Here is a 15,371-nt window from a genome sequence, read left to right on the forward strand (position 1 = left end):
TCGGCGTCTGACAGCGCATTGCTGGCATAGGCGACTGGCCGGACGCCGCCATCACGGTCAATCTGAGTCAGCACTGCCCCCAGGCCGAATGGGCTAGCGTCGACGATGATTTCCGATGGTAGGGCAGGATCGAAGAATGACATTGTGTCCGCGGCCGTGAGGGCGCCCCTAATGTCATCGAAGGCCGCCTGTTCCAGCGGACCCCAATTCCAGACATGTCCTTCCTTGTCAGGGCTCGGAGGGGCTCAGATCTGGACGCCAGGTTCTTGATGAACCGGCCACAGTAAGTGACCATGCCCAAAAAGCTTCGCACCTCCGACACAGATTCCGGTGGTTGGGCCTTCTGTATGTCCAGTACCTTCCTGGGGTCAGGCGACACCCCCCCTTCCTTGAGCACAAACCCGAAGAACTCCAGGGAGGGGCGCAGAAATTCGCACTTCTCCTTATGTAGTGTGAGTCCCAGCGACTGCAGCCTCTCGAAGGTTTTCGCCAGACGCCTCAGGTGGGCCGCCTCGGTCCTCGCGAAGACCAGAATGTCGTCGCATATGTTTAGGACGCCCTCAAGGTCGGCCAGGGCACCCTGTTAAGACGGATTTCTGAACTCTGTCCTGGTGGCGCAGAAGTTCAGAAGGCCAACCTAATTACTTGGAACAGGGTAACCTCTGGACAAGCCAGACCAATCAAGGTAGCGATCGCGGCGGTCAAGACTAGGTCTCAAGAGGGGTGAGGGTGACTGAAAGCCCGCAATGAGCACACAAAGCAAGAGCGCTTACAAACTACTCCAAACAGTTGTTATATCAAAAATAGATACACATTTATTTTAAGGCCTTTAAAATAATGACCGTAGCGAGAAAATCACAATATCACAATATTAAACCAACACATACCATATCAACACAATATATATACAAATACACAGTCGCAAGCGTTTAAAGCACGAAATATGTAGTCCACCTGCCAGGGAAGGAAAACAGGCAGTGCGATAATGCTTTTGACTCAGTTCGCCTTCATCTGCACCTAACTAGATGGAAGTCCGAGCCCTGCGAAGAGTGGAGCCTTGTGCTCAAAGTACCTGCCACGCCGGTGCCAACGGGCAAAAGGGGAAGCTCTTTGGAGGAAGTCAGGCAGTTCGGGTTAGTGCACAGCAGAAGGAGAACAGGTTCCGCAACTCAAGCGCAGCCTCCACAGCGGGCAGAAGCAGAGCGCGAGCGCGGCAAAAGGGTGCTGTTTTTATACAGCAGGGAAAAGCAATGGGATACTGCAGGAGGGCGACCAGATCCTAGATATACTACTCACCGGTCCCCGAAGCAAGCAGACCCAGGCTTCTCCACGATAGTTTCAGCAGCTGGCAGGTTCAGAAGAGCAGGAGACGCTTTGTAGTCGTGTAGAGCAAAAAGACGTCCCAATCGACGAAACCAGCACAGTTTTGTTGCCGCACTGGACAACGGAGCGTCCGTGTGTATTCGAGCCAAATGAACCCTCCTCCCTTCAGACCTGGGAACGCCAAGCGTACGAAGCGTGGGAGAGGGACAAGGACTCGCAATACAACACAACCTGGCGGCGGTTGCAGAGCCAAACTCCTTTGTAAGCTGGTCAGTCAACTGGATGGCCCAGAGACGCTTCCGAAGGCTTACTTGGCAGGAGATGGTTGAAGATGCCGGGAATAGCTGTTCCTGCTATTCCAAAGGTCGAAGCACCAGTACAGGCCTTCTGGTTCGATCAAAGGAGGAAAGGGGCTCTCCGGACGACAGCAGTGCAAAGGAGGATTCCTTCAGCGGGTCACCAGCGATTCCTCGGTCCAGCCTCGTAGTTGCAGGATACTTGGCTCCTGTATTCCTTCGTTCGTGAGAACTCAGGAGATCGACATGGTAGTGGTGTTTCCAGCCCCCTCTTATCCACGGTTCCCTTCGCGCCAAAACGGAGGGGAGCCAATGGGAGATCCGCTCATCAAAACACATACCATACGTGGACCAATCACGGACCACGGTGGTCCCAGGCATTCACACCACCCTAGACTCTCTGGCACCCAGGATGTGTATTGGGACCAGACATCCCAGCCCACACCCTGGAGGCACACAAACGACATGTAGAATCCCGCGAAAGCAACCACGTTTCGCGGGAAAGTACATGCCCAAATAAGGAAGGCCCCGGGTCTCTCGACCTGGGGAAGGTGAAGGGAGCAAGACGGTCAGTGGACAAGACAAAGGAGCCTTGCGGCCTGGCCATTTTGGGAGCCAGGCCACCATTTTGGGTTCAGTGCAAAAACGTGCTCAGAACGCCAAAAGGAGCTCAAAATAAACAAAACGATCGCTGCCACCATTCGAGTCCCTGAATGACTTGCACCGATCAAATACCATCCTAAAAGAGTATCTAGGGTCTGTAGAAGGCTAGAGACCCAAGAGAGCTGTAACTTAGCTTACAGTGCCCTCTTGTGTCGTGTTGCACTAAAGCTGCGACACGATAGAAGAAACTACGGGAAACCACGTTCCCCGGTACTGACTGTCTTAAGGGCATGTCAGTTTCCCCGTAAGAAAGGAGCGAAAGCCCAGAGAAGTGCGGCAGAAGGCTGTACTTCTCTGGCAAAGTCAAGCACAAGGTTAAAAACAATAGCAAAAAGTTTAGGGGTTGCCACATGGAAGGAAAATTCCCTACAATAACGAAATCTTTCCTAACACTCGCCCCTCCCAGACTATGGACAGGGGGAACTAATCCACCCCTGGATGAGTCTCTTGTTCAGGTCGGTTAAACATTCTGGACAACCCATCAGCATTGCTATGTTGGACACCTGGCCTATGCTCAATAGTGAAGTCGAAGCCTTGAAGACTTATGGACCACCTAAGCAACTTTGGATTCTCCCCCTTCATGTTCATTAGCCACTTTAACGGCTTATGGTCAGTCTGCACAGTGAAGTGGGTCCCATAGAGGTAGGGCCTCAGCTTCCTTAGGGCCCACACAACAGAGAAACATTCTTTCTCTACCGTGGACCATCTGAGCTCTCTGTCCTTAAGCTGGCGACTAATAAAACCGATAGGGTGTTCCTTACCCTTCTCATCTACTTGTGATAGTACAGCTCCTATCCCAGTGTCAGAGGCATCCGTCTGCACGATAAAAGGTCTTTGATAATCAGGGGCCCTGAGCACAGGGGCCTGGCACAAGGAGTCTTTTAAGCCATTGAAGGCCTTCTCACACTCGTCGGTCCAAGTTACCTTCTTGGGTTTCTTCGGAGTTGTGAGGGCAGTCAGAGGAGCAGCTATGGTGCCATAGTCTGCCACAAAATTGCGATAATACCCCGTGAGTCCTAAGAAGGCTCTCACTTGGGTTTGCGTAGTGGGGGTAGGCCAGTCTTGTACTGCTTGTACTTTACTGGGTAGAGGCTGTATCCTCCCTCCACCTACTTCATGTCCAAGGTAAACCACTGAGCCTTGTCCAATCTGGCACTTACTAGCCTTTATGGTCAAGTGGGCTTTCTGAAGAGCCTGGAGCACAATCCTGAGGTGTTTCACATGGTCTTCCCAGGTGGCACTGAAAACTGCTATATCGTCCAGATATGCAAGACAGAATTCGTCCAACCCATTCAACACATGATTCACAAGCCTCTGGAAAGTGGCAGGTGCATTCTTCAACCCGAACGGCATTACCCGGAATTGGTAAAGGCCGTCTGGTGTAGAAAATGCTGTCTTCTCCCTGGCATGTTCTGCTAACGCTATTTGCCAATAGCCAGCAGTGAGGTCAAACGTGCTGAGGTACTTGGAGGCACCCAAAGTATCCACCAGCTCATCTGTTCGAGGCAAGGGGTGGGCATCTGTCTTGGTGACAGCATTCAGAGCCCTGTAATCCACGCAGAACCTCAATTCAGAAGTGCCTGCCTTTGGAACCAGAACCACAGGACTGGACCAAGGACTACTAGAGGGTTCAATCACCCCAAGGTCTAACATTTTGTTGACCTCGGTCTTAATATAAGACCGTACTTTATCCGACATCCTGTATCCCCTACTTTTGGTAGGTACACTGGCCCTCATTACGACCCTGGCGGATTTTTTCCGCCATCGGCGGACTTTTCCGCCATGGCGCAAAGTCCCTTTACGCCATGGCGGATGGCGGACTTACCGCCCCATTCCGAGGTTGGCGGGGCAGTAAGTCCCCATTGACCCATTTACCCTTCCCCATTCCCATTTCGGCCCCATAGGGCTCAATGGGAGTGGGGAAGGTGTTAATTACGCCACCGTACACTACGGTGGCGTAATTAACACCGAGGTCCCATAGCGCCATGGATTTTTACGCCCGCAAAAAGCGGGCGGAAAAGTGACCATGGCGCTCTGGGAACTCGTAGTTGGCGGTAAGGGGTCGGCGCAGCTAACGCTGGCGTAAACCCCTTACCGCCAGGGTCGTAATGAGGCCCACTGTCTCCTGTGTCAATGTTATGTTTGCACCAAGGTGTCAAACCAGGGGACTGTGAAAACAGGGGGGAAAACTGCCTAAGCAAACTTTTCACCTCAGCCTGCTGATCAGAAGTCAGGTGAGGGGCCACTCGGACACCCTCAACGGAGCTATCTGAAGGACCGCTCTGGAACAGGTCGGGGAGAGGTTCAGACTCCTCTTCCTCAACGTCAGATGCCAGTAGCAGTGCTGCGATTTCGACTCTTGGGACGAAAGCCTTCAGCCTATTCACGTGGAACACTTTTGGAGCCTGTCCAGGCCTTCCAAGGTCCACTAAATAGTTTACCTCACCCAGGGGCTCCACCACTGTGTAATGGCCTGACCATTTGTCCTGTAAAGCGCGAGGCCTTATTGGATTCATGATCAGGACTTGCTGACCAGGTGTAAAGTTGATGAGGGAAGCTTTCTGGTCGTACCAATGTTTCACCAGCGCTTGCCCTGCCTTCAATTTATCACTAGCCAAGCCCATCAGAAGTACCATCCGTTTTCTGAGCCCTAGCACATAGTCAACTACATTGGTAGTAACAGGGGGAGTGGGCATCTCCCATCCCTCCTTGACAATGGCTAAGGGTCCCCGTACGGGATGACCGAACAGAAGTTCGAAGGGGCTGAAGCCAACACCCTCCTGTGGTACCTCTCGGTAGGCAAACAGCAAGCATGGTAAAAGAAGATCCCATTTTCTTCTCTGGGGCTCCTCCAGAGCCCCAATCATGCTCTTTAACGTTCTGTTGAAACGTTCCACCAGACCATTGGTCTGGGGGTGGTATGCAGAAGAGAACTTGTAGGTGACCCCACATTCTTTCCACATAGCCTGCATATACTTCGACATAAAGTTGCTGCCACGATCTGACACGACTTCTTTAGGGAAGCCAACCCTAGTAAATATGCCGAGTAAAGCTTTTGCAACTGACTTGGCAGTTACAGTTTTCAATGGGATGGCCTCAGGATACCTGGTTGCATGGTCGACCAGCACCAGGATAAACCTATTGCCCGAGGATGTTTGCGGGTCAAGGGGACCGACGATGTCGATCCCTACCCTTTCAAATGGTACCCCCACAACTGGGAGCGGTACCAACGGAGCTTGGATTGTCGCGCCAACCTTACCAGACAACTGGCAGGAGGCGCAACTCCTGCAGTGACTTTCTACTTGCACCCCCATCTTGGGCCAGTAGAAGTGCATGGATAACCTTTGCTTGGTCCTCTTCATACCAAGGTGACCAGCAAGGGGAACTTCATGCGCCAACTGCAGGAGGAAGGGTCTAACAGCAAGGGGAACCACCAACCTCCTATGGTCTCCTTCTGTAGACTCTGTGGGCTCACTATACAGGAGTCCACCTTCCCAATAAATCCTATGCTTCCCAGGAGGTTCACCCTCAAGCTGGGAGCAGGCCTGTCTCCTTAGGCCTTCCAGAGATGGGCACTCACGTTGGCCTTTACTGAATTCGTCCCTATCAGGACCTCCTTCAACTAACAAGTCTTTTAGTTCAGGATGATCGTTGGGGTCGAATACTTCAGGCATCGCCACCTCCTCGTCAGGCTCGGGCGATTGACCAACTTCCTCCACCGCAGTGGTAGGCGAGCTCGGGGGAATATTCTCTTTCCCCCGTCTTGACTTGTAGACTCCTTTTGCCTTGGGTTTCCCCTTCGGCTGGGGCGGCGTATTGGACTTGGCCAATGCTGCCCGTGCTTGAGACCGTGTGTAGGGTCGTTCGGCAGTGTCTCCTACGAGCCCTAAAGCTCTGAGATCATTACCTAATAAGACCTTTCCCGGGACGTTTCTCTGAATGCTCACTGGAATCCTGACTGCTGTACCATTTAAAGTTAGATTAACAGGGATCACGGGAAACATACGGAGGGGGCCGTCAGCCAACTTAGTGGGCATCAGAGTAGCTCTGGCAACTTCCTCTGAGTCTACCAAGGTAGAATCCACTACAGTTCGACTGCACCCACTATCCCTAAGAGCTTGAGTATCCACTCCATTGATCAGCACACTGTCTTTAAAGTAGTGCTTGGTATTATCCGGAATCCTAGCATACGCCTCTGCGACTTTAGGCTCCCAGGAACCCAGGGACACTAAAACTACCTCGGCCTCTATTCCGCTGGGAAATGAGTCCGAGGAGAAGGATGCTCCTGTAATCTCTTCTTCCTCGTAGGAGGAGAAGGCCAGATTAGCGGAGTGGACCCCCAAAGGTCTAACCTTACAACGGGGATCCCCCTTCACATGGTCAGTTGCTCCACAAGAAAAACAAGCCCCAGTGGGTCTGTTTACGTAGGGAGGCTTATTGTAACCAGAGTTCTGTTTCGGAGGCGCACCTCCACTACCCTGTGAGTTCTCTTGTGTCTTACCCTTGTTTTTCTTTTTGTGGCCCTTTTGGGAAGAAGATTTAGCAGATTCCCCACCCTCCATATCTTTGGACTTTTTCCCCTCCTCCTGCTTACCAGGATGAGTTTTGTCCTTATGGGACACTCGATGTGACACCCATAAGTCTGCTGCAATGGCCAGCTTCTTAGGATCTATCTCCTTCGAATCGGCCAAATGCTGCTTAAGCTCCGGGGAAGAAGAAGCAAAAATGTGTTCCAGCATGACAAGATTTATCATGCCGTCGAAGGTAGAAACCTTATAACCTTCGACCCAGCCAGTTAAGTTTTTCAAAGATTCAGCGACATAAGATACCCAAGTACCACCTTCCTTTTTCTTATACTCACGAAAACGCTTTAAATATTGGGCCGGAGTCTTCCCAAACTTTAAAATGAGAGTCTGCTTTAACATTGCGAAATCAGCCCGCTCAGCCTTCGACATTTCCATAATGGCACTACAGCCAGAATGGGGCAGTCTACTGAGCAACCAAGCAATCTTATCAGCATTGTCAACTTCCTGGACCTCGCATGCATACTCAAACGCATTCAGCCAGTCCATAATGTCATTCCTCTCTTCATACACACTGAGCAGATCTTTTGGAAACCGTGGATGAGAGGAGGCCCCAGACCCATGTCCAGGACCCTTGGATCCATTTGCAACCTGAAGCTTGGCCAGTTCCAACTGGTGATCCCTGTCTTTTTGTTTTTCTGCCTGTTCGATTTTTAGTTTGGCTATGCTGAATTCAAGCTCCTGCTGCCTAAACCGCAGCTCTTGCTTCTTGAATTCAAGCATAGCCTCCCCATCAACACTGGCAGAGGAAACATTAGACATTACATCCTCCCCGTCCTCGTGGTCGCGGTGGAACAGTGCGGCGGCAGAACTGCCGGTTCTACCAGTGAGAGCAGCCCCACCACCTTCCGCACTGTCCTCAGAAGTAATAGCGTCAAGCTGCACTTCTTGCCACGCCACGATTCTTTGGATCATTTCCAATTTCGTGCCTTGAGAGGAAACACCTCTCTCCGCACACATCTTTTTCAGCGTTTCTGATTTGGAAGCATTTAAAGTTAACAACGTATTTGTTTCCATACTGTTTGATAGGACTATGGCCTTTTTAAAGTTATACTATAACAATTCACTACGTGTACTGTTTGGAATAACCTGAAATGCCTTAGTTCGAGCGCAACACTGGATACCCTCAGTCGTATCCCACCGCTGCCACCAATTTGTTAAGACGGATTTCTGAACTCTGTCCTGGTGGCGCAGAAGTTCAGAAGGCCAACCTAATTACTTGGAACAGGGTAACCTCTGGACAAGCCAGACCAATCAAGGTAGCGATCGCGGCGGTCAAGACTAGGTCTCAAGAGGGGTGAGGGTGACTGAAAGCCCGCAATGAGCACACAAAGCAAGAGCGCTTACAAACTACTCCAAACAGTTGTTATATCAAAAATAGATACACATTTATTTTAAGGCCTTTAAAATAATGACCGTAGCGAGAAAATCACAATATCACAATATTAAACCAACACATACCATATCAACACAATATATATACAAATACACAGTCGCAAGCGTTTAAAGCACGAAATATGTAGTCCACCTGCCAGGGAAGGAAAACAGGCAGTGCGATAATGCTTTTGACTCAGTTCGCCTTCATCTGCACCTAACTAGATGGAAGTCCGAGCCCTGCGAAGAGTGGAGCCTTGTGCTCAAAGTACCTGCCACGCCGGTGCCAACGGGCAAAAGGGGAAGCTCTTTGGAGGAAGTCAGGCAGTTCGGGTTAGTGCACAGCAGAAGGAGAACAGGTTCCGCAACTCAAGCGCAGCCTCCACAGCGGGCAGAAGCAGAGCGCGAGCGCGGCAAAAGGGTGCTGTTTTTATACAGCAGGGAAAAGCAATGGGATACTGCAGGAGGGCGACCAGATCCTAGATATACTACTCACCGGTCCCCGAAGCAAGCAGACCCAGGCTTCTCCACGATAGTTTCAGCAGCTGGCAGGTTCAGAAGAGCAGGAGACGCTTTGTAGTCGTGTAGAGCAAAAAGACGTCCCAATCGACGAAACCAGCACAGTTTTGTTGCCGCACAGGACAACGGAGCGGCCGTGTGTATTCGAGCCAAATGAACCCTCCTCCCTTCAGACCTGGGAACGCCAAGCGTACGAAGCATGGGAGAGGGACAAGGACTCGCAATACAACACAACCTGGTGGCGGTTGCAGAGCCAAACTCCTTTGTAAGCTGGTCAGTCAACTGGATGGCCCAGAGACGCTTCCGAAGGCTTACTTGGCAGGAGATGGTTGAAGATGCCGGGAATAGCTGTTCCTGCTATTCCAAAGGTCGAAGCACCAGTACAGGCCTTCTGGTTCGATCAAAGGAGGACAGGGGCTCTCCGGACGACAGCAGTGCAAAGGAGGATTCCTTCAGCGGGTCACCAGCGATTCCTCGGTCCAGCCTCGTAGTTGCAGGATACTTGGCTCCTGTATTCCTTCGTTCGTGAGAACTCAGGAGATCGACATGGTAGTGGTGTTTCCAGCCCCCTCTTATCCACGGTTCCCTTCGCGCCAAAACGGAGGGGAGCCAATGGGAGATCCGCTCATCAAAACACATACCATACGTGGACCAATCACGGACCACGGTGGTCCCAGGCATTCACACCACCCTAGACTCTCTGGCACCCAGGATGTGTATTGGGACCAGACATCCCAGCCCACACCCTGGAGGCACACAAACGACATGTAGAAGCCTGCGAAAGCAACCACGTTTCGCGGGAAAGTACATGCCCAAATAAGGAAGGCCCCGGGTCTCTCGACCTGGGGAAGGTGAAGGGAGCAAGACGGTCAGTGGACAAGACAAAGGAGCCTCGCGGCCTGGCCATTTTGGGAGCCAGGCCACCATTTTGGGTTCAGTGCAAAAACGTGCTCAGAACGCCAAAAGGAGCTCAAAATAAACAAAACGATCGCTGCCACCATTCGAGTCCCTGAATGACTTGCACCGATCAAATACCATCCTAAAAGAGTATCTAGGGTCTGTAGAAGGCTAGAGACCCAAGAGAGATGTAACTTAGCTTACAGTGCCCTCTTGTGTCGTGTTGCACTAAAGCTGCGACACGATAGAAGAAACTACGGGAAACCACGTTCCCCGGTACTGACTGTCTTAAGGGCATGTCAGTTTCCCCGTAAGAAAGGAGCGAAAGCCCAGAGAAGTGCAGCAGAAGGCTGTACTTCTCTGGCAAAGTCAAGCACAAGGTTAAAAACAATAGCAAAAAGTTTAGGGGTTGCCACATGGAAGGAAAATTCCCTACAATAACGAAATCTTTCCTAACACACCCCGAATGATATTCTGGAATACTTCCGCGGCCGAGGACACCCCAAAACTCAATCTCTTGTAGCGATACAGTCCCCGGTGCGTGGTGAAGGTGGTAATGTACCTTGAGTCGGGGTGGAGGACAACCTGATGATATCCGGCCCTGAGGTCTAGCTTCGAGAAGAATCTGGCACCCTGCACCTCCGCAATGATGTCATCCAGTGTCGGCCTGAGGTACCTCTCTCTCCTGCTGGCCCTGTTGGGGATTCTCATGTCTACGCAGATTCTGACTGCGCCCGGTTGCTTGAGTTTCCTTGCCACCACTATGAGGGACACCCAGGGAGTCGGTCCCTCCACCTTCTCGATGATATCTAGATCGACGAGGCTATCCAGTTCTTTATCTACCTGCTCACGGGGGTGGAACGGTACTCTCCGATGTTTGAGGGCCACCGGCTGTACCGACTCGTCTATGTGCAGCCGTACCGGCTCTCCGACCATCTGTCCAATCCCCTTGAATAGGGCCTGATGCTTCTCTAGCAAGTCATTTATGTCCTCCAGGTAGACGGAGTACGCGAAGCTTACGATGCCGAGAGCCTCCGCCGCTGCACAACTTAGCAAGGTGTTCTTACTCACTGGCGTCACGTAGAAGCGGGCTGTGATGTGGGAGCCATCGTGTTCCACTTTTGCCACAAAGGCCCCGTCCAGAGGGATGGGCTCCACGCCACCAAACGCAAAGATGCGGGCCTTTGGCGTGACCAGCCTGGGCGGCCGATCCATGGTGTTGTAATGTTCTCGGGCCATGACGTTCACCGATGCCCCTGTGTCCACGAGTACAGGGACCGGAGACTGGTTCACCTCAACCACACATCTGGGTTGTCGTCGATGTTTGCCTCTTAGGAGGTCCACACTTGAAACGAAGAAAATGTTCTCTTCATCTTCCTCCTCTGCTTCTTCCACCTGAGCTTCTTCCTCGCCCTGGTCTACCTGGGCAACATTGGATGGCCGACCCTGGCGAGTGGCGATTGCTCGGCCCTGACCCCTTGGCACCAGCACCGGCAAAGCCGCCCTACACACCCTTGAGAAGTGGTCTGGCAGGCCGCATCGTCCACATGTCTTTCCAGCTGCAGGGCACTCCGCTGGGTGAGGCAGGTCGTATCCACATTTTTGGCAAATCTCTCCTGCCCTCCCAGCTCTGTCCCGTGTGCCACCGCCATACCTCCTAGCACCTCTTCCCCCTCGCCACATCGCGCAGACCTCCTCAGTCTTTATGGGGCGTGACCCGGCCTCCATTCTTGCCGCTCTCGCCTCTGACACCTCGTGGCTCCTTCCCAGCTCAAGGATGCACTGGAGCGTTATTCCCGGCTCCCTCAGCACTTGGCGCCTGAGCTTGCCTGATGAGCACGCCTGTATGAGCATGGTCCTGATCATGTCCTCCGCATCGCCCCAGGCGCAGGCGAGTGACAGACGCCTCAGGCGCCCGTAGAACGTGTCTAGAGTCTCATCATCCTTTTGCTTGGCAGAGAGCATCACGAATCGCTCATAGTCCGCGTTGGCCAGGGGTGAAAAGTATGCCTGGAGGACGGCCTTTGCATGATCATATGTTCCGTTCCCTTGTGGCAATGATTCGAAAATCTCCTGGACAGAGGGCCCTGCCGAGTACAACATCGTGGCCAGCTTGGTGTCAACATCCACTACTTGCGCAGCCCTGAAATACATGTCCAGGCGGTGCACCCACCTTCTCCATCGGGGCCCCAGGCTGGATGGTGGGCCCGACACATCAAATTCGGGGATGGGCTGCAGGGCAGCATGTGCACGCACCTGCACCATGGCAGGCGCTGCCAGCTGAGCACCCGGAGCAACAGCCAGTTGAACTGGGGGCTGAAGGGCGGGAACCGCCACCTGACCGTCTCCTGGAGCTACTGGTTGCTGCATCGGGGTAGAAAACCCTGTGGGGCCACTGGTGCACGAGGATGAAGCTGCGCCGCCACACCGTGTGCTCCATCCTGGTCTTCGGTGTCACTCATGAGCTTGAGCGCACAGGCACCCCCATGAGGCTGATCGGGGCCGCAACTCAAGTCTTCAGCCCACAGTGACTCTCAGCATGGACCACCCCAGGATGCAGTGAGTCCTGCCACCTCTGCGATGATGAAGAGGATAAAGACAGATGGGTTCACCAGGATGATGATGAAGGGGACGAAAAAGCAGGATGCCTTTCGGTTTTCCAAAAATTTGTAGCAGGATGGTGACTGGATGCAGCAGGCCCAGTCAAGATAGGCCTTCTCCTAGCTTCCACTCGACGTAGTAAACCCAAAATTAAGTTAATGCACCAAACATGCACACCTCCGTGTAAATGTAGCTGTTAGCTACTAAAGCGTCCAAAAATTAGGCCTGGGGTCGTTTCAGGGCCCAAACCGGAGCTCCTTGAAGTCCCACAGCCGTTACACAAAATGGCCGCCAGCCGCGTGGGCAAACGCACTACCCGCGGCATGAAACGAAGTCTGTCCTTCCACCTCTTTCCGGTGAGAAAAATTGTTCAAAATGTCACCGCCGGGCCCGGGCATCGTTACCCCCACTCGTCGCCACTGTTGAGGGTGACTGGCGCTCCCCGCGCGCTTCGCCGCAAGCCCTGGCCCCAAGAACATGGACCGACACGTCTGTCTTGGTTCGGGCTTCCCGGTCGCTCTGATGCGGCCGGGAAACGCCCCGTTTATTTGAACTGCACGCGACGGTGTGCAACGTCACGCCACCGCGTGCGCGCCCTTCATCGGGCAGCGCCACATACATGATCTAATTATTTTCATTCCGTTATGAACATATTTAGCGCATACACTTATTTTATTTTTTTAATTTATTTAATTGTTTTTTAATAACACGCCTAATACCGTACCTGAGTTCGGTTTCTAAGCGCGGATCCAGGATTCGACCCTATTTTGCTCTGCGTAGTCTTGTACCCAAGACTAGCGCGTTGACCCTGTGCTATCCTCCATTCACAAAGGAGAATAAAGGAGATAGAGGACAGTGCAGAGCAATACAGGTTCAAACCCCGGTCCGGCGCTTAGAGACTTGTCTCCAGTGTTCATTAATTAGAGGAAGTTGTGGTGTTATTTGTCCAGCAGAAGAATTGTTTGGCCGTTTCGATCTTGAGGGTCTTATTGAATTTCGAGAGATCCACTTTATCTTGCTGGATCACCAGGACATTGTTATAATAGATCGATCCTTGGGTTATGAAAAGTCTCTTTTCTATCTTATGTATTTATTTGAAATTCTAAAATACTTATACAGGAGTTCTGTAGAGAACTGCAAAAAGGCTGTAACAAACAATGTAGCCTATCACATCCAAATATATATATATATGTATATTCGGTGAAAAAACGTTGTTAAAGGGACGTTATGGTTCCAAGTAGCCGAAAAACCCCTGAAATTCGCCAGTTATGGTAACCTAAGCAACCATAACTCGCGCCACCACCATGCACTGCTAAGACTAACACCCACAACATCAAAGATGACATCACAAATGTCATTGATGACATCACTGATGACATAACATGTGTATGTACTTTTCATGAAATATGTGTACAAGGGATTCTTATTATAATGTTGCGAAACAAGTGTCAAGGATCATTGCAATAAATATCATACCCTAATTAGTGCATTGAACGATGCATTGATATAAATAGCATTCTATTATGGGGTTCTATCTAGTATACTAAGCTACTCATACAGAAACATAACATTGTGTGCAGTGTACAAGATGAAGGTATAATATTCGTAATGTTGATATGTTGAATAATGAAATGATAATTGTTTTCTTAATAGATTTTTATGTTCTGTGAAATATGTAATAAGTATCTAATACAACCCATGTATTACATAATTGCATTACTATAGACAAAACACAAAGAGACAAGAACACATACCAGTATGGGTATATACAGGGAAAGTGAAGTTAGCAAAAAAGCACAAGTAGTAGCAGAAACAATTAATGACTTAACTGATTATTTTCATGCAAATAAATGATTGCTCTGTTTCAAAGCTGCTATTTACCCTATGTATATGTATCACTTGATGTGATTGGACCCCAAGGAAAGTAGTGTGAGTACAATGTATACAAATATGACCATATACAGGGAAGTACAGCCATAAAAAAACAACAGAACTATCAGAAAGTACTGACAAGTCTATTGATTATCGTTATGCACAAAAAGGATTGCTGTCTTTCAAGCTTGTGTCTTCCCGTATGTATATGTTTCATATGATGTGACTGGACTTTAAGGGAATTACTGTAAGAACCTACTTGAAGGATACGTCTACAAATAAAACAACATTTTTAGTTTCTGACTGTTACTGAAGAAAACCATGTGGCCTAGATATGTCAGCAAAAAAAAAGAGTGAGCCAGACATGTGATGTCATCAGTTATGTCATCAATGACATTTGTGATGTCATCTTTGATGTCGTGGGTGTTAGTCTTAGCAGTGCACGGTGGTGGCGTGAGTTATGGTTGCTTATCTTACCATAACTGGCGAATTTCAAGGTTTTTTTGGTTTTACTTGGAACCATAAAGTCCCTTTAACAAAGTTTTTTCACTGAATTTCATAGGTTTTTAGTAGCGCAACTTAACCATAACGTCCCTTTAACAAAGTTTTTTCACTGAATTTCATAGGTTTTTATTAGTGAAACTTAACCATAACGTCCCTTTAACAAAGTTTTTTCATTGAATTTCATAGGTTTTTATTAGTGCAACTTAACCATAACGTCCCTGTAACACATTTTTTTTTAACTGAATTTCATAGGCTTTTATTAGTGCAACGTCACCATAACATCCTTTTCAATAGATGAAGACCACTAGCATCTTAGGTCCTCAAAGTGGGAACCCCGGGTGGTACAAAAAAGATTTTTCTTCCCTGCGGCATCCGGTGTAGGAAGAAAAATCTTTTACCAAGATGGCCACCATGGAAAGGGAAGGCCGGGTGTATAAAGAGAACACAACAGGGCATGAGCGGGGGGTGGGGGGGAACAGGGGAGACACGGGGCATGAGCGGGGGTGGGGGAACAGGGAAAACACGGGGCATGAGCGGGGGGTGGGGGGAAATGGGAGGGAGACACGGGGCATGAGCGGGGGTGGGGTGGAACAGGGGAGACACGGGGCATGAGCGGGGGGTGGGGGGCACAGGGAGGAGACACGGGGCATGAGCAGGGGGTGGGGGGAACACGAGAGAGACACAGGGCATAAGGGGGGTGGGGGGAACACGAGGGAGACACGGTGCATGATGAGCGGGG

The sequence above is a fragment of the Ambystoma mexicanum genome, chromosome 13 (genome assembly GCF_040938575.1).
Source record: "Ambystoma mexicanum isolate Mex_15411 chromosome 13, UKY_AmexF1_1, whole genome shotgun sequence".
NCBI classification, from domain to species: Eukaryota; Metazoa; Chordata; class Amphibia; order Caudata; family Ambystomatidae; genus Ambystoma; species Ambystoma mexicanum.